This window comes from Bos javanicus, chromosome 7, assembly GCF_032452875.1.
Source record: "Bos javanicus breed banteng chromosome 7, ARS-OSU_banteng_1.0, whole genome shotgun sequence".
Lineage (NCBI taxonomy): Eukaryota > Metazoa > Chordata > Mammalia > Artiodactyla > Bovidae > Bos > Bos javanicus.
The window spans coordinates 63,417,070-63,442,340 of record NC_083874.1 but is presented as its reverse complement, the minus strand read 5'-3'; the positions used below and the strand labels follow the sequence as shown (position 1 = coordinate 63,442,340).

At 38.9% G+C, this 25,271-nt stretch overlaps 1 long non-coding RNA gene across 1 annotated transcript in view; it reads right to left on the bottom strand.

Moving 5' to 3' along the window:
* LOC133251520 (uncharacterized) overlaps positions 1–25,271 on the bottom strand; it is a 247,981-nt gene that overhangs the window by 61,633 nt on the left and 161,077 nt on the right. The gene's annotated exons all lie outside the window — the stretch shown is intronic.

Here is a 25,271-nt window from a genome sequence, read left to right as displayed (position 1 = left end):
TAAAGAATTCATATGTTATTTATTTCAGTCTTACAATGAGCCCAGTGGTAACTATTAGCCCGAGATCACAAATGACAAAACTAAGGCCTCGAGAGACTCAGTTACTTATTGTTTAAGATTACATAAGCAGGAACTGATTTTCAGATCTTCCAACTGAAAATTCCATAGCCTTTTCAGTATACTATATAACATCTGATCAGCCAAAAATTAACTTAGACCACTTTTTTTTTTTGGGGGGGGGGTCCAGAAATTTTTGTTTTAATGATTGCTCCAGGTGATTTTGATACATCCTAAAATTAGAGAAGCACTGCTGTCATATACCAACTTTCTCTGTATTCTCTTTTTATTTTTGATTAGAGGATAATTGCTTTTCAATGTTGTGTTAGTTTCTGCTGTACAACAAATGAATCCGCTATAAGTAGACATATATCCCCTCCCTCTTGAGCCTCCTCCCATCCCATCCCTACATAACCTAGACCACTTATTTAGAAGTCTTGTTAAAATCATTCTAAAGCATTTTCATACACTTGACTCAAGAGGCAAGTATAATCCCAATTATATACAAATTCTAGAAAATGCAAGCTAATTCATAATGACAGAGAGTAGTAGTAGTTACCTGGTGATGGGGAACAGAGGGCTGGATTACAAAGGGACAGAAGGAAACTTTTGGAAATGATGGGTATGTTCATTATCTTAATTGTTTAGCTTAAAACCATTTAGAAAATGGTTTTCTAGATGTAATATATGTCAAAGCTCATCAAATTCCCCACCTTAAATATGTGCATATTACTGTATATCAATTATATTTAAATAAAGTTGCAAAAGACAAAAGAACGAAAAGAAAGAAAAATGAGAAAGCACTCTATTAGCCAATATACCAAAAATAGCTTATATCTCAATAGTACTCATATTATCCAATTAGACTAAATAACAATACTTTAGATTCAAAATCAGGAAGAATTTTCTGGCATTTTCTTGCATTTTAGTATCACTAAAACCTTGGAATATTGTCCAGAGAAAACATAAAAGATCTTCCCTGTGAAACAAGACTGGCTACCCAACTGTAAGGCCAGTTCAGTTCAGTCGCTCAGTCATGTCCGACTCTTTGTGACCTCATGAATCACAGCACGCCAGGCCTCCCTGTCTATCACCAACTCCCGGAGTTCACTCAGACTCATGTCCATCGAGTTGGTGATGCCATTCAACCATCTCATCCTCTGTCGTCCCCTTCTCCTCCTGCCCCCAATCCCTCCCAGCATCAGGGTCTTTTCAAACGAGTCAACTCTTCATATGAGGTGACCAAAGTATTGGAGTTTCAGCTTCAGCATCAGTCCTTCCAATGAACACCCAGGACTGACCTCCTTTAGGATGGACTGGTTGGATCTCCTTGCAGTCCAAGGGACACTCAAGAGTCTTCTCCAACACCACAGTTCAAAAGCATCAATTCTTCTGCACTCAGCCTTCTTCACAGTCCAACTCTCATATCCATACATGATGACTGCAAAAACCATAGCCTTGACTAGACGAACCTTTGTTGGCAAAATAATATCTCTGCTTTTCAATATGCTATCTAGATTGGTCATAACTTTCCTTCCAAGGAGTAAGCATCTGCCTTACATAAGTTAGATTGGGAAGAAGAAGAAAAGTCAGTCAAACCAGAAATGCCCTTCTAGCCCTCAGTATTTTAATTCTTCTTCTATTCAATATTATTCCATCCTTCACCACAATGATCATTAAAGATATTTTGCTTAGCTAGGTCTTTTAAAGGCAAGTTCATCATACAGCATAATAATCAAGAATGTAAAATTTGGACCCAAGTTTGCCCAGGTAAAAGGCCTTTCCTCCTAGTGGCTGTTTAGATCCTTAGGCCTCTTTGAACCAGTTTCCCTATACACAAAATGGGAATTATCATAGCACTTATGTCAGAATGCAGCCATAGACATTTAATGAGGCAATGCTTAGTAAAGCTTTTGACTCAGATCTGACATATAGGACTCAATAAAGTTAGTCATTAATTTAAAAGATCATAGTAAGTACTATAACTTTAGTTTTATATCTGATTTTTTTCTTCAAAGAGCCCATATTCTTTGAACAAGGTCCCAAGATATCCCACACTTTTCAATCAACTGGTGGAACGAGTGCCTAGTGCATTTCCAAGAGACATGTGTTCAAACAGCATTTAACCAAGGTGAATACCTTTCTAGGTCCAGAGAGAAATTCTAGAGAAGCAGCATTCTAGACCTTTTCCATGTAGGACTGTGCTGTTGGTATCCCACTATTTCCTTTTAGTTCCCACCTTCACCACCAGAAGGAGGAATAATTCAGTACACATGGTTCTTGCCCCTTCCTGTGCTAGATGGGAACATACCATGTGTTTCCCTCACATGCTAGATTTTTCTGATGCCATCTGTTCTCCTAAGTCTACAGCACACAGTTTGCCTTGCTGTCACAACTCTATTGGAAAATGTCGAGAAGACATGTGATGAATGATTCTAAGGAATGTTGTTTACCTACCAACCATCTCAGTGCTGAGTGCTGGGCTGGAGCTTGGTAGCAGTCCAGGACCTTACAGTACTGGGATTCTCTGTGCAGCCCTATCTTGCATGTCACAAAGGTTGAATGATAGAGACAGGGCTGATTCCAAATGTTTTTAATTCAGTCAGGACACACTGCTACAGATCCCAGGTTAACTCTCAACTACTGAGGTGTTAGTTTCCACTGGGAACTATGGTAGTCACTGTCTACACATAATATAATCCTCACAAAACCCCAACAAGGAAGACACCCTAATCGTCTACATGTGTAACTGAGAAACTAAAGACTTAAATAGATGAGTTGCTCTTCTCCTGGTCGCACTGCTAGTAATGGCAGAGTTGGGATATGAACCCAAGCTGTCTGTCTCCAGATTCTCTGTCCTTGCCTACAATGCCTCCAAAAAGAGCAGTACACTACGGAGCAACTGCCTTGCAATCTCCAGTCCAACCTTTAAGAAGATTTTTTTGTCCCCTGGAGTTATAGTTCCATTTTTCAATATTACTTTCTTTCCTAAACTAGAAGGAAGTTCATTAAGGGCAGAGACCATGAACTACTTATATTTATACACCCAGCCATACAAATACACACCTCTCACACCACATTTAATCACTTTGTTGGTTGTTGTTCAGTTGTTAAGTCGTGTCTGACTTTGCGACTCCATGGACTGGAGCACACCGAGTTTCACTGTCCTCCACTATCTCCCAGAGCTTGCTCAAACTCATGTTCATTGACTCCGTGATGCCATCCAGCCATCTCATCCTCTGCCATCCCCTTCTCTTCCTGTCCTAAGTCTTTCCCAGCATCATGCACAGTAGGTGCTCAGCAAATATCAGTGATGGATAGCACCTCAAATGTGATCACCTATTACAAGCATAATCAAGTAATTTATCATCCAAATCAGGGTATGTTTGAGAGGGAAATGGGTCCTACTAAAAATTATGCTGGGAAAATAGCTATCAAGATCATCCAAGAAAAACTGGACCAGGTGGTTACCCTAATTATAACCCCTCTCCTACTGTATCTATTCAACATTATAAGTTTCCTCTGAGATAAAACTAACAGACAGCCATCGAAACAGTTAAACTGAAACATGGAAAAATGGAGCCATCTATTCCAAACACAAACCCCAAAACAGAGACTATCAAAAAGACAACCTGGATGTCACCCTGATTCTGTTTTCCCTTTTATAAATGTGTTTATGATTTCTTTTTCCCTCTCCTCAGCAGATGCTACCTGATTTGTGCTCTGGCTAATGTCACTCACGTCAACAGCATTGCCAAATGCAATGAGGTGTGACTGACACCAGGAAAGATGATGAGCAAGGAGAATGGCAGCTGGCTGCGTTTCCTTCTTGTAGAATTTTAATGAATCAAGGAGCATCCTGATAGAGTACATCTGTACATGCTAGAAGCTAAGCTGAATGCTCTCGTCCCCAACTCTGAGATCTGAGAAACCCAAAGCGGGCTCCACCCTCATGATAGGGCTAGATGGGTCCTGAATAGAGGATGAGGACTGAGGAATATAAGAAACAGCTACAGGAGAAAACTGCAGCTATGGGGAAAACTGCAGAGAGGTGGGAAAGAAACGTGAGTTCTCTCTCACTCTGTCCTCCCCATTAGTTTTGTGACTTAGGCTAATTATTTGTCTATTGGGACTCTATTTTTTAATAATAAACAAATGTGAAAGCTATCTTAAGTAAAGACAATAAAATAAGTTGTTTATTTCAAGGATGCGCAGGCATTTCATGGAAGTCGAAGGGAGAAACACACAGTCTCAGGAGTACTGGGTAAAGGAGCTACAACGGCACTTTATGCCTAGGAGGAACACTGCTTTCCTTTCCTTATTGCTTCCTTCTGTGAATCTGCTGCTTTCTCACCCCAGTCAATCATTTTTTTGCTACCTAGTATGCCTGGTGGAATAACCCAAGTTTGAATGGTATAGGTCCAGCCACAAGGAATGACTGATTCTCAATTCTTATTTCTATGCTCGATTCCCAAAGATCTGAGCAGCCTAGCTAGTGCCAGGTGTCTTCCCCAGACCCCCAGAGCATTGAGTATACATCAATTCTAGACACCATGCCTGGGGCCTAGTTCTATGGCCCAATAGAAGGTAGATCCATCCCTGTCACAAGGGGACTGTTTGTGAGCTGAGACAACATTTTCAAAGGTATCCCATTAGCTTATATAACTTTACTCCCTCAATATTCAAATCTGACTTTTCTTTCCTCATGAGGTTTTTAAGTCTTAAATGATACCATGTCTAGGGGGAAAATGTGGAAATCAAATGACATTCCATCTGTCAGGTACCAGCTTTAACCTTAAATCACTCCATGAGTCAGATGTAAAGTAGTCATACTTAAACCTATATCCTCTAGATCCCCAAGTTGTAGCCTTCCTTCCACAGATACCTGGAGGTCAATGTCATTGCCAGAAAAAAAGAAAAAGCTTTCCTAGTGTGAACATTATAGGTCTTAGAGTTCACTGACAAGCCAGAACATTCTCCCTTTTCTAGGTTTGTAATTAATTCCCCTATTTGCATTATGTAAATAGTGCTTTGTATAATTTCATATCCATAATTGTTATCATCAATAAATTCAGTTGTCATTTCTCTAACTGAACTCTGTGATGCTTAATTATTAGAACTGTAAATAGAACATAAGGGGTGCAGAAAGCATGAATATTTAGTGATACTGACAGATTTTGTTCATGACCTGCCACAATTATTAATATTACTATTAATTTTTCCAGGGTAGGTTGTCAACATCAGTACAGAGTATGAAGCAAAGAAAACTCCTTTACCCAGAACTTAATAGTCCTAGGAATACTACTAAAAAGGAAAGGATACACATCTCACAGAAGCCCTGAGAAAATAATCAATTGATTAACAGACCTCTACTAAGGCCTGTGATGGATAATGACTCAATAATGTCAGGGGGCAGGAAAGGGCTGGAAGGTAAAATAATATTCTGTAATATTCTCCACATGTCTGATCTAAACACTCCCTCCTCCCCAATCCTCCACATAAATGATTTTGTGAAAAGAGCACCAAGTTCTAATCTGATTCTGTAAATTACTGGCCTGGAATTCCTCACCATTAAAAGGGGTATAATTCAAATATCCAATCTGCCTAGCTGGAACTAGCAGAAAGGAACTGCTTTGTCAAGGAGCAGCAGAGAAATGCTGAAATTCAAGATTTGAGGCATGTTTTTCTCAAGAAAGCCTAAAGTGATATACGCCCTGGGTAAACATGAGCTATCTTGCACAGAACTGTTGAGAAACCAAGCAGATCCAGCCTGTGAGTCCCTCTGCAGGTATACACACAGAGGCTCTAAGAGAATGAGGGTACAGTACAGATCACCAAGTGGTGGTAATCGCCCAAGAGGGCAAAACTTACAGAGATGAGTGAGGAAAAGTGATAGAGAGGAGCTAGAAAAAGGAGAGGGAAAGGGAGAAAAAAATATGGGATTAGGACCAGGTTGTTTAAAGAAAACATCAACTAGAGGAGTGACTGTTTTTTATAGTCTCAAGGGTGCACATGTGCAAACACAGAGACAGAGACACACATGGTTAAGTGTTCCCTCCGCCCACAGACACTACATAGGCACACAGTATCTTTATAGTCCTCAACATGTACAACCTGTGTGTCCGTCCATTGACGTTTAGTCACTAAGTCATGTCCGACTCTTTTGCAACCCCATGGCTCAGGGGTTTCCTAGGCAAGAATACTGGAGTTTGTTGCCATTTTCTTCTCCCCGGGATCTTCCTGACCCAGGGATTCAAACCATGCCTCCTGCATTGGCAGATAAATTCTTCACCATCTGAGCCACTAGGGAAGCCTTCATTTGTCCATGCACACACATAAATGCACACCTACAAATCACACCCCCCACACACACATACACACTTTCCACCCTGCTTATATTCACAAGAGTAGCAGCAGCGCCTCAGCAACAGATGCAGAAATGGAGCGCATAAATGCTTTAAAGACAGGCAGACAGTCATAGGGACAGAGGTTGCCATTGTCAATCAGAAAAACAGAGAGACCTATCCAAATGCCAACAGAAAGATCAGCATAACTGATACCTGCTTCCTTGAGCAAATGGTGAGTTTTCTGTACTTCTGTAAATAGAATTGAAGAGGGAAGAAATTCAGGTTAATGGCTAAGTGCTATCATTAGCCAGATCACTGCCCATTTTGGAAAGGATATTTTAGTGACATGTTTACCAAAGGGTCTAATTCAAATACTAAAATAGAAAATTATAAAAAATATAAATTATTCTCCATCTTGATTCATCTCCTCAAAGGTACAGAAGAATCAAGTATGACACAAACAAACACACACTTGAACATCTGTAATTATCAAATATCACTCCTAATGCCCATTATCCAGCTGTGAGTTATCAAATAAGTTTTTAACTACTATATCTGAAGGTCATATTGCATGGGATGGAATGAGCTGAAGAAATGGGCTGTTGAGTTCACTTGAAAGCTACCATTTATTAAGAACTAACTGTGTGGACACTGCTCCAGCATCTTCACATTATCTCACTTAATCTTTTCAACAACTCTATGAAGTAGGTACTATTATAATCTCCATATTGTGGATGAGGAAACTGAGACAGAGAAATCATGCTGAGGAAATATGTATAATATCATAAATAATATGCTGAAAGAGAGGCAGAGCTTGAACTTGAACTCAGGTGGTCTAGCTCTAGAGTGTTAGGCTAAAATGAGGATATTTCATCCCCATATCAACTATCAACTATCAGTAACCATCTGTGATGCTATATGGAGAACTGTTTCTGACTGTATTCAAACCCGACAAGGAGTGCTACAGTCAATGGGGGAAGTGTACTACCCACAGGAAGATGGGAGAGATGTGCATAGTGAGTATTTACAACACAGACCTGAAATCCAAAGACTGAACAACCACCAACCACAAATGCAACCTTGCCCAAATATGACAGATAATAGTAAAATAATCAAAGATAAGGTCACAGGTTTAGCAATGTTGCTATGGGTTTGAACACTGGTGAGGACCTCTTAGCACAATGCTGGATGGCTCAAATAGCTTAATATACTAAGATCTTAGATCATTATCCTCTAGTTCAAAACATGATTTCACAATTCCAATCTTTGTTTTTTTAAACTCCATCCATCTCCATGTTTATTACTAAAAATAACAGAATACATTCAACAATAAAACTCCTCTGTGCTTCAAACTAGTGTGGACTGAAATGCATGTCTAAAAGTCAGGTAACAGTTAACGAAAGTGAATTTCCATACTCAGAACAATTCCATGCAGAAGACAAAGGAAAGGACAGTTGAAATTCTCACACTTAAACAACATCCGAAAGGTTTGGCAGTTTGACTAGCTCTAAAAAAAAACAACAACAACGATATTTATTCCTGAACATTGATATGGGTAAGGGGAGTGCTCTGTGTCAATTTAATCCTTACAGCAACTTCCAAAAGCCCTGCTAGAACACTTATCCTAGGTCATCCAGCCATTCTGATCAGATGAGAACTATTGCTCCAAATAGCTAAAACTAGCTCATTTTTTTCTATGGCCTCAAGATTGCCATTTGAGGCAATTGGACAAATAAAGCATGTCTCAATTTCTCTTATAACCAAGGGTCTATAGACGTGATGGGCAGGAAAGAGAGCTGTGGACTATGACTGCAGGACGGCCTGGCATTCAGCCTGCCTTCATTTGAATCACTCTCTCAAGTGACAGAATTAACCAGCCATGGAGATTGAGTTCACTGAACAGGAAAAATGAGGCTGCCAAGAAAAAAAAAAAAAAAGCTAATGCAATCTAAGGCTGTGTTAAATAGAACAACAGCCATTTATTTATTCTCTCCCCTCCTCCAAGAAAGATTTAAAGGGGCAATAAACAATAGTGTCCTGAAACAAGTAAATGAAAATCTCATTCCATTTCTGGTTTTCAGGCAACACATTGCAGACAGTCCTAAATTCCAAGAAATACTTCACAGGGTCTTTGGAGAAACTAGAGTTCATTTATTTAGAGTGTCCAGGATGCAGATGGGCAAAAAATCATGGCACGTAGCAAATGACTGAACATCAAAGAACCTGAGGATATTTACTATAACGAAAAGACCTTGAAAACAGTTACCTTGTTTACCTAATACTTAAAATTCACTTCAGTCACTCAGTCATGTCCGACTCTTTGCGACCCCATGAACTGCAGCACGCCAGGCTTCCCTGTCCATCACCAACTCCCAGAGCTTGCTCAAACTCATGTCCTTCGAGTCAGTGATGCCATTCAATCATCTCATCCTCTGAAATCCCCTTCTCCTCCTGCCTTCAATCTTTCCCAGCATCAGGGTCTTTTCCAATGAGTCCGTTCTTCACATCAGGTAGCCAAAGTATTGGAGTTTCAGCTTCACATTCACTCCTTCTAATGAATATTCAGGACTGATTTCCTTTATGATGGACTAGTTGGACCTTCTTGCAGTCCAAGGCACTTTCAAGAGTCTTCTCCAACGCCACAGTTCAAAAGCATCAATTCTTCAGTGCTCAGCTTTCTTTATAGTCCATCTCTCACATCCATACATGACTACTGGAAAAACCATAGCTTTGACTAGATGGACCTTTGTTGACAAAGTAATGTCTCTGCTTTTTAATATGCTATCTCTGTTGCTCATAGCTTTCCTTCCAAGGAGTAAGCATCTTTTAACTTCATGGCTACAGTCACCATTTGCAGTGATTTTGGAGCCCAAAAACATAAAGTTGCTCACTGTTTGCATTGTTTCCCCATCTATTTGCCATGAAGTGATGGGACCAGATGCCACATCTCAGCTTTCTGAATGTTGAGTTTTAAGCCAACTTTTTCACTCTCCTCTTTCACTTTCATCAAGAGGCTCTTTAGTTCTTCTTTGCTTTCTGCCATAAGGGTGGTGCCATCTGCATATCTGAGGTTATTGATATTTCTCCCAGCAATCTTGATTCCAGTTTGTGCTTCATCCAACCCATCATTTTGCACAATGTATTCTGCATGTAAGTTAAGTAAGTAGGGTGACAAGATACAGCCTTGATGTACTCCTTTGCCGATTTGGAACCAATCTTTTTTTGCATGGACAGTTCTAACTGTTGCTTCTTGACCTGCATACAGATGTCTCAGGAGATAGGTAAGGTGGTCTGGTATTCCCATTTCTTTCATAATTTTCCAGTTTGTTGTAATCCACACAGAATAAGGCTTTGGGCTAGTCAGTAAAGCAGAAGTAGATGTTTTTATATGGAACTCTATTGCTTTTTCAATGATCTAATGGATGTTGGCAATTTGATCTCTGGTTCTTCTGCCTTTTCTAAATCCAGCTTGAACATCTCAAAGTTCATGGTTCATGTACTGTTGAAGCCTGGCTCGGAGAATTTTGATCATTACTTAGCTAGCATGTGAGATGAGTGCAATTGTGCAGTAGTTTGAGCATTCTTTGGCACTGGAATGAAAACTGACCTTTTCCAGTCCTGTGACCACTGCTGAGTTTTCCAAATTTACTGGCATATTGAGTGCAGCACCTTAACAGTATCATCTTTTTGGATTTGAAATAGCTCAACTGGAATTCCTTCACCTCCACTAGCTTTGATTGTAGTGATACTTTCTAAGGCCCACTTGACTTCCTATTCCAGGATGTCTGGCTCTAGGTGAGTGATCACACCATTGTGGTTATCTGGGTTGTATAACCCAGATATAGTTTTTTTGTATAGTTCTTCTTTGTATTTTTGCCACCTCTTCTTAATATCTTCTGCTTTGTTAGGTCCATACTGTTTCTGTCCTTTATTATGCCCATCTTTGCATGAAATGTTCCCTTGGTATCTCTAATTTTCTTGAAGCGATCTCTATTATTTCCCATTCTATTGTTTTCCTGTATTTCTTTGCATTAATCACTGAGGAAAGTTTTCTTATCCCTCCTTGCTATTCCTTGGAACCCTGCATTAAAATGGGTCTATCTTTCCTTTTCTCCTTTGCTTTCTGTCATATTGAAGAGTGCTTAGATTTTTAGAATATGGTTTCAGAGAACAGAATACAACTGATAGGTGGAAATACCAAAACCTATCCAAAAATGATAAACACAGCCTATGAAATAGTGAGAGTTACTAACATCTCAGGTATTGAAGAAGAGGCACGGTTATAAATCTCTCGACAAATGCTTCATGTCAGGTGGGAAGGAAGGACTTTTTAAAAAGTCATGATTTAACCAACTCATAGGTATGTACATTGAAAGATATCTTTTCCTCTTTACTAGGCACTGGTGTGAAAGATTTGGCATAGTTTCTGTGCTAAGCACAAGAAGTAAGGCGCTAGGAAGAAGAATGAAGGAATTTCTATGAAAAGGCATAGAATTTTTCAGTCAAAATTAAGTAGAAGTGAAATATGTCACATTACTGAATAGACCAAGATGGCTGGAGTGAGATATCACTGACTTCAATCATCATAGGATTTACTCTTTTAGTTTTCCCCATATAAGAGCAAAAAATGTCCCCTCTTTACAGACTTCTGAGCTGTAGATTATACCATCAGCCAGTCAAGAAAATTGGACAATAGCAAATCATTTATCACTGGTGGGGAGCATTAGCCCAGCTTCTTTGAACTGAAAGGGGCTTCACGAGCAATCCTGGGATCCCATTCTTTTCTCTCTTTAAAAATGTGACTAAGTCATCATCCTTGTAAGAATCAGCCCCCCTGACCAAGCTATTCGTAATGCAGTTGGTGACCTCATCGCCTCTACCCTAGTTGAATACCTTATTATACGTGGAAAGAAAAGAATGAAGCTGTTTTTTCATCTGCAATTTCCAGATTAAAAAGAAATATCTCTGCATTTTCAGAAGGTTTTATATCAGATTTCCTTTTCCTTACTTTGCTGATACAGCAGTACACACAATAGCTATGAGGGGCAAATTTCTAGCCAACTTTCTGCACTGAGCAATGAAGGATGAGAGATTGTGTTCAGAATTTCCAGTATCCCAGTTCTGTCTTTCCAGATGACTAAGATCATGGCTTTCATTCACGTACAAGGACAATAAAAATAACAGTAATTAAAAAAGAAAAAAACCAGATTTTAGGTTACTTATAAAGATATGCTAAGATAGTTTACCCATATGTACAAATGTGTTTGATAATTTGTTATGTAAGGGGGTGTTATGAAAATGAAACCTTTTTGGTTTGATCTGTTTTTCTCAAATAAAAAACAACTAGTAACATTTTATATCATTTACAAAGTTTGATATTTTTTTCTCCATGAATGCAACTAATTTTTATAAGTAAATGCTGGGTTTTATGAGCTTCCCCAGTGGCTCAAGGGTAAAGAATCCATCTGCAAAGCAGGAGACACAGAGACCAGGGTTTGATCTCTGGGTCAGGAAGATCTCCTGAAGAAGGAAATGGCAACCCAGTCTAGTATTCGTGCCTGGAAAATTCCATGGACAGAGGAACTTGGTGGGCTGAAGTCCATGGTATCACAAAGAGTCTGACACGACTGAGCAACTAAACAACAATGATAGTAGGTGAATATGTTTAGACTGAAGACCATAAATAAGATCATAAATTAAGAAGTCTAATATTTTAAAGGCCCAGAGAGATAATGCAGATATCTGAAAAGCATGGATATGAGGCAACAGAAAGCAGTGTTGATGTCCAGTTAGAAATTCTGTGCTCTAAGCATACTATAGTTCAATAATATAAATAGCAACAACATTTTAAAAATGTGCCTTCACAAAATAATTGAATGTTCACAGCTTAGACTCCCATTTGAGCTGCAAAGGTCTTTTTCTTTTTTTTTAAACCAGAGGTCTTTAAAGATCACCTGATCTAGGTGTTTTCAACTCTGACACCACATTCAAACCCCTGGATCTAAAAAACACTAATGTCTGGCTCCCATACCAGATCAACTGGATGAGCATCTCTGAGGGTGGGAAACAAGCATCAGTGTGATTCGAAAATCTCACCCAGTGATTCTTAATATACAGCAAGGCATGAGAAACAAAATGAGAAAACTAAAGCTGAAAAAAGTAAAGGGATTTGTTCAAGATCATATTAGCACTTTGTAGGGAGCGAGCCTTTCCTTAATCATCAATGATTAAGTTCCAATAGAGAAGATGCCCAAAAGCAAATGCATAGGGGAGGTAATAAAAGGAGAATGTACAAAAGTTGTCAAGACTCTTATTTGATTGTAGCAAATATTTGGCTTTTTGGAAATTTAGTTGCATTGATGATGCAATGCATTTTCTCAGTGCCAATAATGTGCCCAAAATCACTAAACACTTGATGTATAGTTATAAGTTTTAACAATTCATTAAAGAGATGAAGACAGTAATGCACAGAAAGATAAATTATATTGCCAAGTATATAAAGCTAAGAAATATAGGATACATTTACACCTGCCTCTGAGAGAAAGTTTACATGAAACAAAATGTACAGATTTCAGCATACCATTACATGTGTTTGGCAAATATATACATACACCCATGTAACCAAACCTACAATCAAGATATTAAATATTCCCATTACCTTAAAAATTCCCCCATATCCACTTCTACTCACTCCACATCCCACAAGCAACTATGATTCCAATTTCTATCATTATGGACTAGAACGTTGATAAATGAAATTATATAGTGTGTTCTCATTTGTTTCTGTTTTTACATTTTTTTATGTAAAAAATGGTTTGTTTGTTTGTTTTTTTTAAGGGCTTCCCTGGTGGCTCAGAGGTAAAAGCATCTGCCTGGAATGTGGGAGACCAGGGTTCGATCCCTGGATCGGGAAGATCCCGTGGAGAAGGCAATGGCACCACACTCCAGTACTCTTGCCTGGAGAATCCCATGGAGGGAGGAGCCTGGTAGGCTACAGTCCATGGGGTCGCAAAGAGTCGGACACGACTGAGCGACTTCACTTTCACTTACATTTTTTAAAGATTTTCTTTATTTTTATTTTTGGTTGCTCTGGGTCTTTGTTGCTGCACTCGGGCTTTCTCTATTTGCAGTACACATGTTTCTCATTGCAATGACTTCTCTTGTCATGGAGCACGGGCTCTAGAGCATGGCACAGTAGTTGCAGTGCATGCGCGTAGTCGCCCCGCGGAATATGGGATCTTCCTGGACCAGGGAATGAACCCGTGTGCCCTGTATTAACTGGCAGAATCTTTACCATTGGACCACGAGGGAAATCCCCTCATTTGTTTCTTACTGGTTTGTTCAACATCATTTTTTTTTATATGCATCTATATTATTCCTTGTATCAGTAGTGAGTTGCCTTTATGTAGCGGAGGAGTATTCTATGAATAAATTTGTTCACCAATTGTCTTGTTGATAATCATTTGTCTGTTTTTAACTAATGATTTTTGCCTGATTATTAATAAAGCTGCTATAAATGTGTTTAACTTTAGGAGAAACTACCAAACTATTTTCTAAAGTGCATGTCTTGTTACATACCTACTTCCCAGAGCAATACATGAGTTGTACGACTTCACACTGTCAACAGCATTTGTTGATGCAACAAGTGGTATTACATTATGGTTTTAATTTGCATTTCTCTGGTAACTAATGATATCAAGTTCTTTTTCATGTTCATATTCACCATTCATACATCTTTTCTGGTGAAGTGTTCGATCTTTTGCCTCATTGTATAAAAATTGCTTGTGATTTTATTATTGGCTTTTTCCTTATTTATTCTGGATCAAGTTTATTGTAAAATACATACTGTAAACATTCTCTCCCATATTGTAGCTAAACTTTTAATTTTCTTTTGCTGCATAGAGGTAGTGTTTGGTGACATTCAAGGTATCTTTTTTCTGTAGCTTTTTCTTTCACTCCAAGAAACCTCTGCCTGTTCAAAGATCATAAATATATGCTTCCATGTTTATTTCAAAAAAGTTTTAATGTTTTAGTTTTTACAATTAGGTCTATAATTTATCTAAATTAATTTTGTGGATGATGTAAAGTTGAGATTCGTATTTCCATATGTTTATCCCATTATTCCAGCACCATTTGTTTACAAAGATTTTTTTTTCCTGAACTGCCTTGAAGTTTCTATGCAACTTATTATATGTGTACCATTCTAGTGCTGAACTCTACTTTGCCTCAACCTATGTATCTTTATATAACATAATACTGTCTTGATTACTGTGGCTTATATCAAGTAATACAATTCACCTGATTTGTTATTATTCAATACAATTTCAAATATTGTATATTCTCTACATTTTCATATAAATTTCAGAATAAGGTTTTCACACAAAAAAATTTGTGGAAAATGTTTTGCTTGAGATTGAGAAGGGAAAGTCACTCAGTTGTCTCCTTCGCAACCCCAGGGACTGTAGCCTGCCAGGTTCCACTGTTCATGGGATTCTCCAGGCCAGAATACTGGAGTGGGCAGCCATTCTCTTCTCCAGGGATCTTCCCAACCCAGGGATTGAACCCAGGTCTCCCACATTGCAGGCAGATTCTTTACCATCTGAGCCATCAGGGAAGCCAAAGAATAGTGGAGTGGGTAGCCTATCCCTTCTCCAGCAGATCTTCCCCACCCAGGAACTGAACCAGGGTCTTCTGCATTGCAGGCAGATTCTTTACCTGCTGAGCTACCAGGGAAGCCCCTGCTTGAGATTATGTTTAATCAAAACAACATTGAATCTTTTAGTTCATGATATCTCCACCAATTTAGGTCTTCTTTAAATCTTTTAGGAATATTTTAGAATTTTTAGTAGAGAAATCTCATGCACCTTTTTGCTAAATTTATCCCTAGATTTTTGGGGGTATCTTTTATGCTATTGTGCATGGTATATTTAAAGTTTATGTTCCAAATGTGTGCTGCTAGTATATATTGACAGTATATTAACCACTACCTACTGAGTAACTATAATGTGCCACAGACTATACTAAACATGCTCCACACTAAAATCTTTACAGAAATCTCTTTAAGAGACAAGTGAACTCATTTGTAGAGATGTGGATGGACCTAGAGACCATCATACAGAGCGAAGTAAGACTGAAAGAGAGAAAACAAATACCATATATAAAAAATGGCATAGTTGAACTTATTTGCAAAACAGAAATAAAGACACTGATGTAGAAAACAAACATGGACACCAAGGGGGAAAGGGGGAGGAACGGGGTGATTTGGGAGACTGTGACTGACTTATATACACTATTGATACTATGCATAAAACATAACTGATGAGAACCTAGTGTGTAGCTCAGAGAACTCTACCCATTGTTCTATGATGACCTAAATGGAAAGGAAGTTCAAAAATAGAGGGAATATGTATACATACAACTAATTCACTTTGATTATAGTAGAAACTAACACAACATTATAAAGCAACTATACTCCAATAAAAATTAATTTTTAAAACAGGGACAAGCAAACTAAGACAGAGATAAATTTAATTTTATATAGCTAAGCCTACAAAGCAATAAAGTTCCAAAGGTGAATTAGAACTTAATGTTAAAATCTATGTTCAAACCACTGCGCTTTGCTTATGTTATAATATGGGGGACCTTGAATACGGTGTCTTTGGGGATATAATCCTACCATTCATTGGGTTTCCACAGTAGATTCTTAAACAAGGAAATAACATTTTGAAAGAGCTGTTCTAAGAATCCTATACATATTGAGGTGGGAAGAATGAAATAGATGGGGTGATGAGAGACAGACTACATTTGTCCAACATCCCACACTCTGCCACCTCCAATTTGACTTCATTTCCGTAAGCTTGCCAAGACTGAAATTCCATGCCACATCTTTGGAAAATGGGGGCCTCCAGGTGGCTCAAATGGCAAAGAATCCATCCGCGAATGCACGAGATGCAGGTTCAATCCATGGGGATCCCCTGGAGGAGGAAAAGGCAACCCACCCCAGTATTCTTGCCAAGAAAATGTCATGAACAGAGGAGCCTGGCGGGCTACAGTCTATGGGGTTGCAAGAGTTGGACATGACTGAGTGTGTATGCAGGCACACGCACATGCATGCGCATGCGCACACGCACACACACACTTTGGAAAATAGTCTGCATGCATGCTGTCTCTTCAGTCATGTCTGACTATTTGCAACCCCATGGACTGTAGCCCTCTAGGCTCCTCTGTTCATGAGGTTTTCCAGGCAAGATTACTGGAGTGGGTTGCCATTTCCTTCTCCAAGGGATCTTCCCCAACTAAGGATGGAACCCATGTCTCCTGTGCCTCCTGCCTTACAGGAGGATTCTTTACTGCTGACTTAGAGGAGAGGCCTGAAAATAGTCTTCAAATGATTGAATATAGAGTTAACAACTCTACAACTAGTTATGTACCCAAGAAAAATGAAAACATGCCCTCACAAAAACATTTATGCACTAAAAAGAATGAATATCAGATCAGATCAGATCAGTCGCTCAGTCATGTCCGACTCTTTGCGACCCCGTGAATCACAGCACGCCAAGCATCCCTGTCCATCACCAACTCCCGGAGTTCACTCAGACTCACGTCCATCGAGTCAGTGATGCCATCCAGCCATCTCATCCTCTGTCGTCCCCTTCTCCTCCTGCCCCCAATCCCTCCCAGCATCATAGTCTTTTCCAATGAGTCAACTCTTCGCATGACGTGGCCAAAGTACTGGACTTTCAGCTTTAGCATCATTCCTTCCAAAGAAATCCCAGGGCTGATCTCCTTCACAATGGACTGGTTGGATCTCCTTGCAGTCCAAGCGACTCTCAAGAGTCTTCTCCAACATCACGGTTCAAAAGCATCAATTCTTCAGCGCTCAGCCTTCTTCACAGTCCAACTCTCACATCCATACATGACCACAGGAAAAAACATAGCCTTGACTAGACGAACCTTTGTTGGCAAAGTAATGTCTCTGCTTTTGAACATGCTATCTAGGTTGGTCATAACTTTCCTTCCAAGGAGTAAGCGTCTTTTAATTTCATGGCTACAGTCACCATCTGCAGTGATTTTGGAGCTCAGAAAAATAAAGTCTGACACTGTTTCCACTGTTTCCCCATCTATTTCCCATGAAGTGGTGGGACCGGATGCCATGATCTTCGTCTTCTGAATGTTGAGCTTTAAGCCAACTTTTTCACTCTCCACTTTCACTTTCATCAAGAGGCTTTTGAGTTCCTCTTCACTTTCTGCCATAACAGTGGTGTCATCTGCATATCTGAGGCTTTTGATATTTCTCCCGGCAATTTTGATTCCAGTTTGTGTTTCTTTTAGTCCAGCGTTTCTCATGATGTACTCTGCATGTAAGTTAAATAAACAGGGTGACAATATACAGCCTTGACGAACTCCTTTTCCTATTTGGAACCAGTCTGTTGTTCCATGTCCATACATGTATAACTGAATCATTTTGCTGAATATCTGAACCTAACAGAAATCAACTACACACTAATGCTGCTGCTGCTGCTGCTAAGTCGCTTCAGTCATGTCCGACTCTGTGCGACCCCATAGACGGCAGCCCACCAGGCTTCCCCGTCCCTGGGATTCTCCAGGCAAGAACACTGGAATGGGTTGCCATTTCTTTCTCCAATGCATGAAAGTGAAAAGTGAAAGTGAAGTCACTAAGTCGTATCCAACTCTAGCGACCCCATGGACTGCAGCCTACCAGGCTCCTCCGTCCTTGGGATTTTTCAGGCAAAAGTACTGGAGTGGGTTGTCATTGCCTTCTCTGACACACCAATAAAATAATGTAAATGTTTACAGCAGTATTATTCATAGGAACCAAAAGGTATAAACAACACAAATGTAATCAACTAATGAATAGATAAGCAAAATGTGATATATACAAATAATGGAATATTTTGACCGTAAAAAGGAATAGAGTACTGATATATACTAGAACATGAATGGACCCTGAAAACATTATGAGAAATGAAAGAAGTCAATCACTAATGACTATGTATTATATTACTTTATTCTTATAAAATGTCCAGAATATAAAAGTAAATCACTGATTGGTTAGGGCTGGTAGGGGACAAATCTGGGGGAGGAGAGAATATCTAACTGGTATGGGGTTTCATTCTGAGATGATGAAAATGTTCTAAAATTAAACATCTGAAATATATTGCATATATTTGTAAAAATACTAAAAAATATTGAACTTCATTATTTAAATGCATGAACTGTACAGTATGTGAATTATATCTCAGTAGAGCTATTAAAAAATAAAAGAGCAATATTCCTATTCTTTTTTATAGCACAATGCTGGACACCTACTAAGTACAAATCAATATTTGTTGGAAATATTAAAGAAAGAATAAATCCATTAGAAATAGGCCTCTCTCTTGTGTTCAGGTAAGCAGTTACAATAAGGGATAAATGTGTTAAAAATTTGAGGAAAGTATAATGCCATTCCCCTTACTTATACATGTACATAATAAATCACCTTGAACACTATTTACTATTCTAGGTTTCAATGGACTAAATACTTTTCATATTTAGATCTTTCTGGAGTATTGTTGCCATCCATTATTACTGGCATTTTCAGCACTGCCTTGTGGCATGACCTTTGATAGGTCTCTCTACTTTTCCTAGTTTGTTTCCATTAGAATTATTTAAAGCAGCCTGAGAAGCTGACTGATGCTAAGAGCCAGGGAATCTGAAAAGGATATAGCTGGAAACTACAACAGAGCTATAAGAATGACTAAACACAAGAACTCTTTGTATCCCTTGGCATTTTTGCCTCCATAATTTTGAACTAACAAGAAAGAAAATTTTTTGACTATGTCAGTAGGGAGCATTGCAATCTACACCACAAATATAGGTCATTCTTACTTCTCAGAGAGAATAAAACAGCATTGTCACTGAAGCTGCTTTGTTTTGTTTTTTACTTTTTTCTTTTAAGTCCTGTTAAGCATTAAACTTTACAATAGAAAGGGAACTTAGAGAGTCTTCTGTCCAATGCTTTCCAAACTTTAATGTGAACCATCAGAGGATTTTGAGAAAATGCAGAATCTGATACAATAGGTCTGAAGACAAGTAATCCCAGGCAATGTGGGTGCTGCTCTTTCATGGACCAGACTTAGAGTAGCAAAGTTCAGTTCCAATCTCTTCATGTTATGCATTTTTAAAAAATGAAGAGGTACAGAAGAAAAGGACACTTACTCAAGGTCACAAAGTTTTGCAGTAAAAAGATCAAGCCAGACATGGAGTCTCTAAAATACCAACTCAGAATTGTACCTATTACGTAGCTTCTATCAGAAACCCAAAACACATTCTTCCTTCATTCCCATGTCATTAAATCTTGGTCCTGAGATTATTACATTTAACAAGCAAAAATCTCTGTATGAGTTTGTTCTCTGCCCTACCAAATACTTAAGAACATTGGAACATGAGAAAACAAAATCAAACCTGTTTTTGGCCATCAAGGACCAACTGTTTTCCTCATCAACGGCCATTCTAACATCCCAGCTTAAGCTGAGCCTCTGTTTTGCCTCTGGCCATTATCAGAAAGCGATTAGAAATACAGATATAGTTTAGCTTAAGCAAACAATGCTTATGGCACATCTACTGAGAAAAAAAGATCTATAAAATCTTTTAATAGAGTAACTCCCTAAAGTTTGAGTGTTCTCTGATTTCTTATCCTACCAGTATGGATTAATGAGAAAGGATTTTATAACTCAAATATATAGAGAGTTAATAGTATATAGTAGTATTTACATGTGTGTGTTGGTACATGCATAGAATACCTCTGAAAGATTATCCAAAGCTAATAAGATAAATTACATCACTATTTAATAAACAGGAATGCAGAATTATTAGTAGGAAAAAGCAGCGGAGTCTTAATTTTCCCACTATCTTTTTTTTGTCTTATCTTTATTTATTATATATATAAGTTTAATTTTTTAAGCCAGGAATGTTTTAGTAATGTAAATAAAAGATAGCATAGAAGATTGTAGTTTCTTAAAATGATCACAGTAATATTTTTAGTTCCACATGTGCCTCCAAAACCTTGCAACTCCACATTGAAAGTTGTAGTTGGGACTTGCCCGGGAGCGGAGCTTAAGAATCTGCCTTGCAAGGCAGAGGACTCAGGTTCAATCCCTGGTTGAGCAACTAATATCCCACATGCACAGAGCAACTCAGCCCACACTCTGTAGCGTGCACATGACATAACTACTCAGCCCTCGCCCTCCGGAGCCCACATGCCACAACCAGAGAACACGTGAAGATACCACAGTGAAGACCCCATGTGCCACGACTAACACCTGATGCAGCCAAATACATAATAATAAGTATTTAAAATTTTTTAAAATTGTAGTTTATTTTCATTCGCCTCAAACTTGGGAAGGCTTGTGACTTTTAACCAACCAAATGAGTGAAGCAATACTTTATTTTCTGGGGCTGGGTCTTTAAAAGAAATACAGCTTTCACGTGAGTCCCCTTTTTTGGGGGTGGGGGATGTTTGCTTTGAAAAACCAACCACCATGCTGTGAAGAGGTCCACATTCACCCACATAAAAAGATCACACGAAGAGAGATCCATGTGGAAAGAAGTCAAAACCTCAATCCACAGCCTTGATCAACCACCATACTGAATCAACATGCCTTCAGATGACTCCAGTCCTCAGAATGAATCATCTAGCTTAAACTCAGACATCACGGAGGAAAGACACAACATCCCCTATACACCCTGTCTAAACTCCTAACTCAGAGAATCCACGAACACAACAGATGATTATCCTATATCCTAAACTGCATAGCAATTTGTTGTGCAGCACCAGATAATGGAAACAGATTTTTATACCTGGAAGTAGGGAAATGCCATTACAAAAATACCTAAAACCAGTGGGTGACTTGGAGGTGGGCAGAGACTGGTGAAACATTGAGGAGGTTATTTCTCAAAACTGCAAGGGTCTTATAAAGTCCGTCAGGAAACCTTGATGGCTCTTCAGAAGACTGAAAGTGAGGGGTCAAAGGCATGGAAGAAAAGTGTCACTAGAAGCTGAAAGAAAGGCCCATGTTCATTTATCCAGAGCATTCAATCCATTTTCCAGATTCCATATTATCACAGGAGATAGTGTTCCTAAACTTTCCATCACCACATCACAAGTGTTTTCTTTCTTTCAGCTTCCAGGAACACTTCCAGAGTCAGCCATTGGTTGTGTGCGTGAATTCTATGAGTTAGGAATTTAGACAGACTGTAGGGGAGCTGGTTTCCTTTGCTGTGCAAAAACTTTTACATTTAATTAGCTCCCATCTTTAATGTTTACTCTTATTTTGATTACTCTGGGAAATGGATTCTCCCACAAATTGCTGTGATTTATGTAAAAGAGTGTTCTGCCTATGGTTTCCTCTAGGATTTTTATAGTTTCTGGTCTTACATTTAGGTATTTAATCTATTTTGAGTTTATTTTTGTATATAGTGTTAAGGAGTATTCTAATTTCATTCTTTTGCATGTAGCGATCCAGTAGCTTTCTTTTAGATGTAGCTTTCCCAGCACCACTTATTGAAGAGACTGTCTTTCCTCCGCTGTGTATTCTTGCCTCCCTTGCTGTGGCTTAATTTACCACAAGTGTGCAGCTTTATTTCTGGGATCTCTATCCTGTTTCATTAATCTACGTGTCTGTTTTTCTGCTAGTACCACACGATTTTAAGTACTGTAACTTTGCAGGATAGTCTGAAGCCACGGAGCACGATTCCTCCAGCTGTTCTTTCTCAAGATTGTTTGGGTTCTTCAGTGTCCTTTGTGTTTCCATACAAATTTTAAAATTATTTGTTCTAGTTTTGTGAAAAATGCCATGGTGTTTTGATAGAGACTGCATTGAATCTATAGACTGTCTTGGCTAGTATGGTTATTTAACAATACTAATTCTTCCAATCCAAGAACATGGTTGTGTTGACTTCAGTTTCTTTCATCAGTGTCTTATAGTTTTCAGAGTACAATATTTTACCTCAAGTTGGTTTAACCCTACATATTTTATTCTTTTTCATGCAATGGTAAATGGGACTGATTCCATAATTTCTCTTTCAGATCTTTTGTTAGTGTTTAGAAATGCAACAGATTTCTGTATGTTAATTTTCTATCCTACAATTTTACCAAATTCATGGATGAGTTCTGGTACTCTCTGGTAGTATCTTTAGGGCTTTTTATGTATCATATCATGTCATTTGCAAACAGTGACAGTTTTACTTCAATCTTAACTAATGCAACTGTAAGGCTTTGGTCAGGAAAATTCCACATAAATGACAAGACGATGGTTTAGAATCCTATACTCAGATCTTCAGATCTCTCGAGCACCTTATAATTCATCCAAGTAAGCCCCCCAGCCCCACCCTGCCATTTGACCACTGAGGAAAATTAACCTTTGTCTCAGGCCACATGACTACTTAACATCAAAGGACCACAGAGTCATTTCCCATTTCAAAGTTATTTTTTCTTTAAGTCTGGCAAATTCATTACTTCCAAATAGCTATGCAGAACTAAAAGACAGATTTAGGAAAACATATCATCAAAGGAGAACAGGATGTCTTCATCATGTCCCAAACCTTTGAAACTAGAATCTCCAAGGTCGGTTTCTTCCAACTCTGTCTGCTGAGTTATTGCTTGCAAGAGAATGTGACACGGAGATCTTTAGGAGATACTACTGATTGGTGTCTAGATTTCTTGCTGTATATAAGTGGAAAGATTAGGGATTTTCTTAATTTTCAGTTACAGAGACAGGATTACCCCATAATCTTACCTTCATTTAGTTAAAATTTGAAAGTGAAAATGAAAGTCGCTCAGTCATGCCCGATTCTTTGTGACCCCATGGGCTATACAGTCCATGGAATTCTCTAGGCCAGACAGTGGAGTGGGAAAACTTTGCCTTCTCCAGGGGATCTTCCCAACCCAGGGGTCAAACCCAGGTCTCCTGCATTTCAGGCAGATTCTTTCCCAGCTGAGCCACTGGCAAAGCCCAAGAATACTAGAGTGGGTAGCTTATCCCGTCTCCAGCAGATCTTCCTGACCCAGGAATAGAACTGGGGTCTCCTGCATTGCAGGCAGATTCTTTACCAACTGAGCTATCAGGGAAGCCCCAAGTCAAAATTTATTGATTACTAAATGCCATATATTAGGCTAAGTGTTTTACCATCATCTATTTTAAATCACCTAACAATGATATGGTAGAAGCAATCAGAAACATCTCCAGTTAATCGATGAGAAAAATGTAGAATGTACATCATTTGCCTCAAATCAGTCAGCTAATTAGTTGCAGATCTGGATTTTAAACCCAAATACACCTGAATCGAAAGTCTATGACATAGGTTATAAAAAGAATCATTTCTGGTTAGGCGTGGAAGTATAGATTCTTTGACCCAGTGGGGTTACTCCCAGGCTCTCCTTCCTGTGAGTTTTGGTTTCTGTGATAAGAGATACATCTAATTAAAGGAGGTCTCTCTTAATAAAAGAGAAGTGCTTTTTGTAAAGAACACTTATTCCTACTGACCATTACTTTCCTGTCTCCCTTATTTCCTCCAAAATGTCTTCATCACTGTTGCACTTAATTTTCATCTCAGGGTCTCAGGTTTCATCATATCTCCTCCAGTGAAACCTCTTGTGTGTTCTCCTTCATTTGCTAAGCTGAGGAGTGGGGTGGGGAGAAAGTCAGCTAGTCTTCATTGGACCAGCTGGTCTGCAGAAGCAGGAACATTAGCGCCAAGATGCAGGGCCAAAGCCTGCCGCATTCCATTTGTTTTCTTTCAAAGGCCACTGCACTGGCTGTAGACAGATGTCTGACAGGCTGTATCTGAGGACGTTTATTCCACGCCTACCCACAGATGGCTTTACCAACTTCCACAGCATAAGTTCGATTTCTTTCCAAGCTTCAACTTATAACTAGGGCATCACAAAGTTATAGCTGAAGAGATTATCCTTATGACTTATATGTGAATACCTCACATTTGAATACCCATGTGCTTGACAATGTAGAAAACACTCAACAATACCTCATTTAATCCTCATGCCAAGCTTATAAAGTAACCATTATCACTACTCCCATTCTACTAATGAATTAGCTAAGAATTAGAAGACCAAAGTCACTTGCCCAAGGTCACACAGCTAGTAAGGAATGAAGTTGCCTTTTAAATCCAAGTAGAGTTTCACTTCATAGTCTATATTCTTTCCTGTTCCATAAAAGCTAATAGAGATGATGATAGTGGTGGTGATGGTATTACTGTTGTTAAGGATAAAAGTATCAGCAACAACAAAAGACAACTGTGGTCCCTGCATTATGCCAAGTGCTTTACATGTACTGCTTCATTTAATGGTCACAATTCTTCATGTGGCATGGTATTAATATCTACTACTTACCTGAAGAATCTGAGCTAATTTAGAGAGGCAAGTAACATGCTCAGGGCTACAAACCAGTGACAGCACCCAAAGGGGCCCATTCTGTCTAACCCTAGCTCAAGCTCTTACCAATTATGACCACTGCCATCTTATTTCAAAGCTGGGGAAACTGAAGCTCAGAAAGGGAAAGTTCCAGGTCCCCTATTTCTAGAACATGGTAGCCTACCAGTCTAGCTGTGACATTCCTCCAGCTGGGATTACCAGCTCCCAGGAAAAGGCTATCTACTTAGCACCACATATGGGAAAACTCAACCAGTCTTCATTTTCAGGGGTAGAGGAGTATTGTGAGAAACAATGAGGGATAGAGTGATTTGGGAGCCAGAAAGTAAGATGTGAGCCGTGCATTAGGCTGCTTCACTTTGACCAAGATACTTAAGTTGTCTGAGTCCCCTCCTTTTCCACAAAGGAGCTTATTATATGAT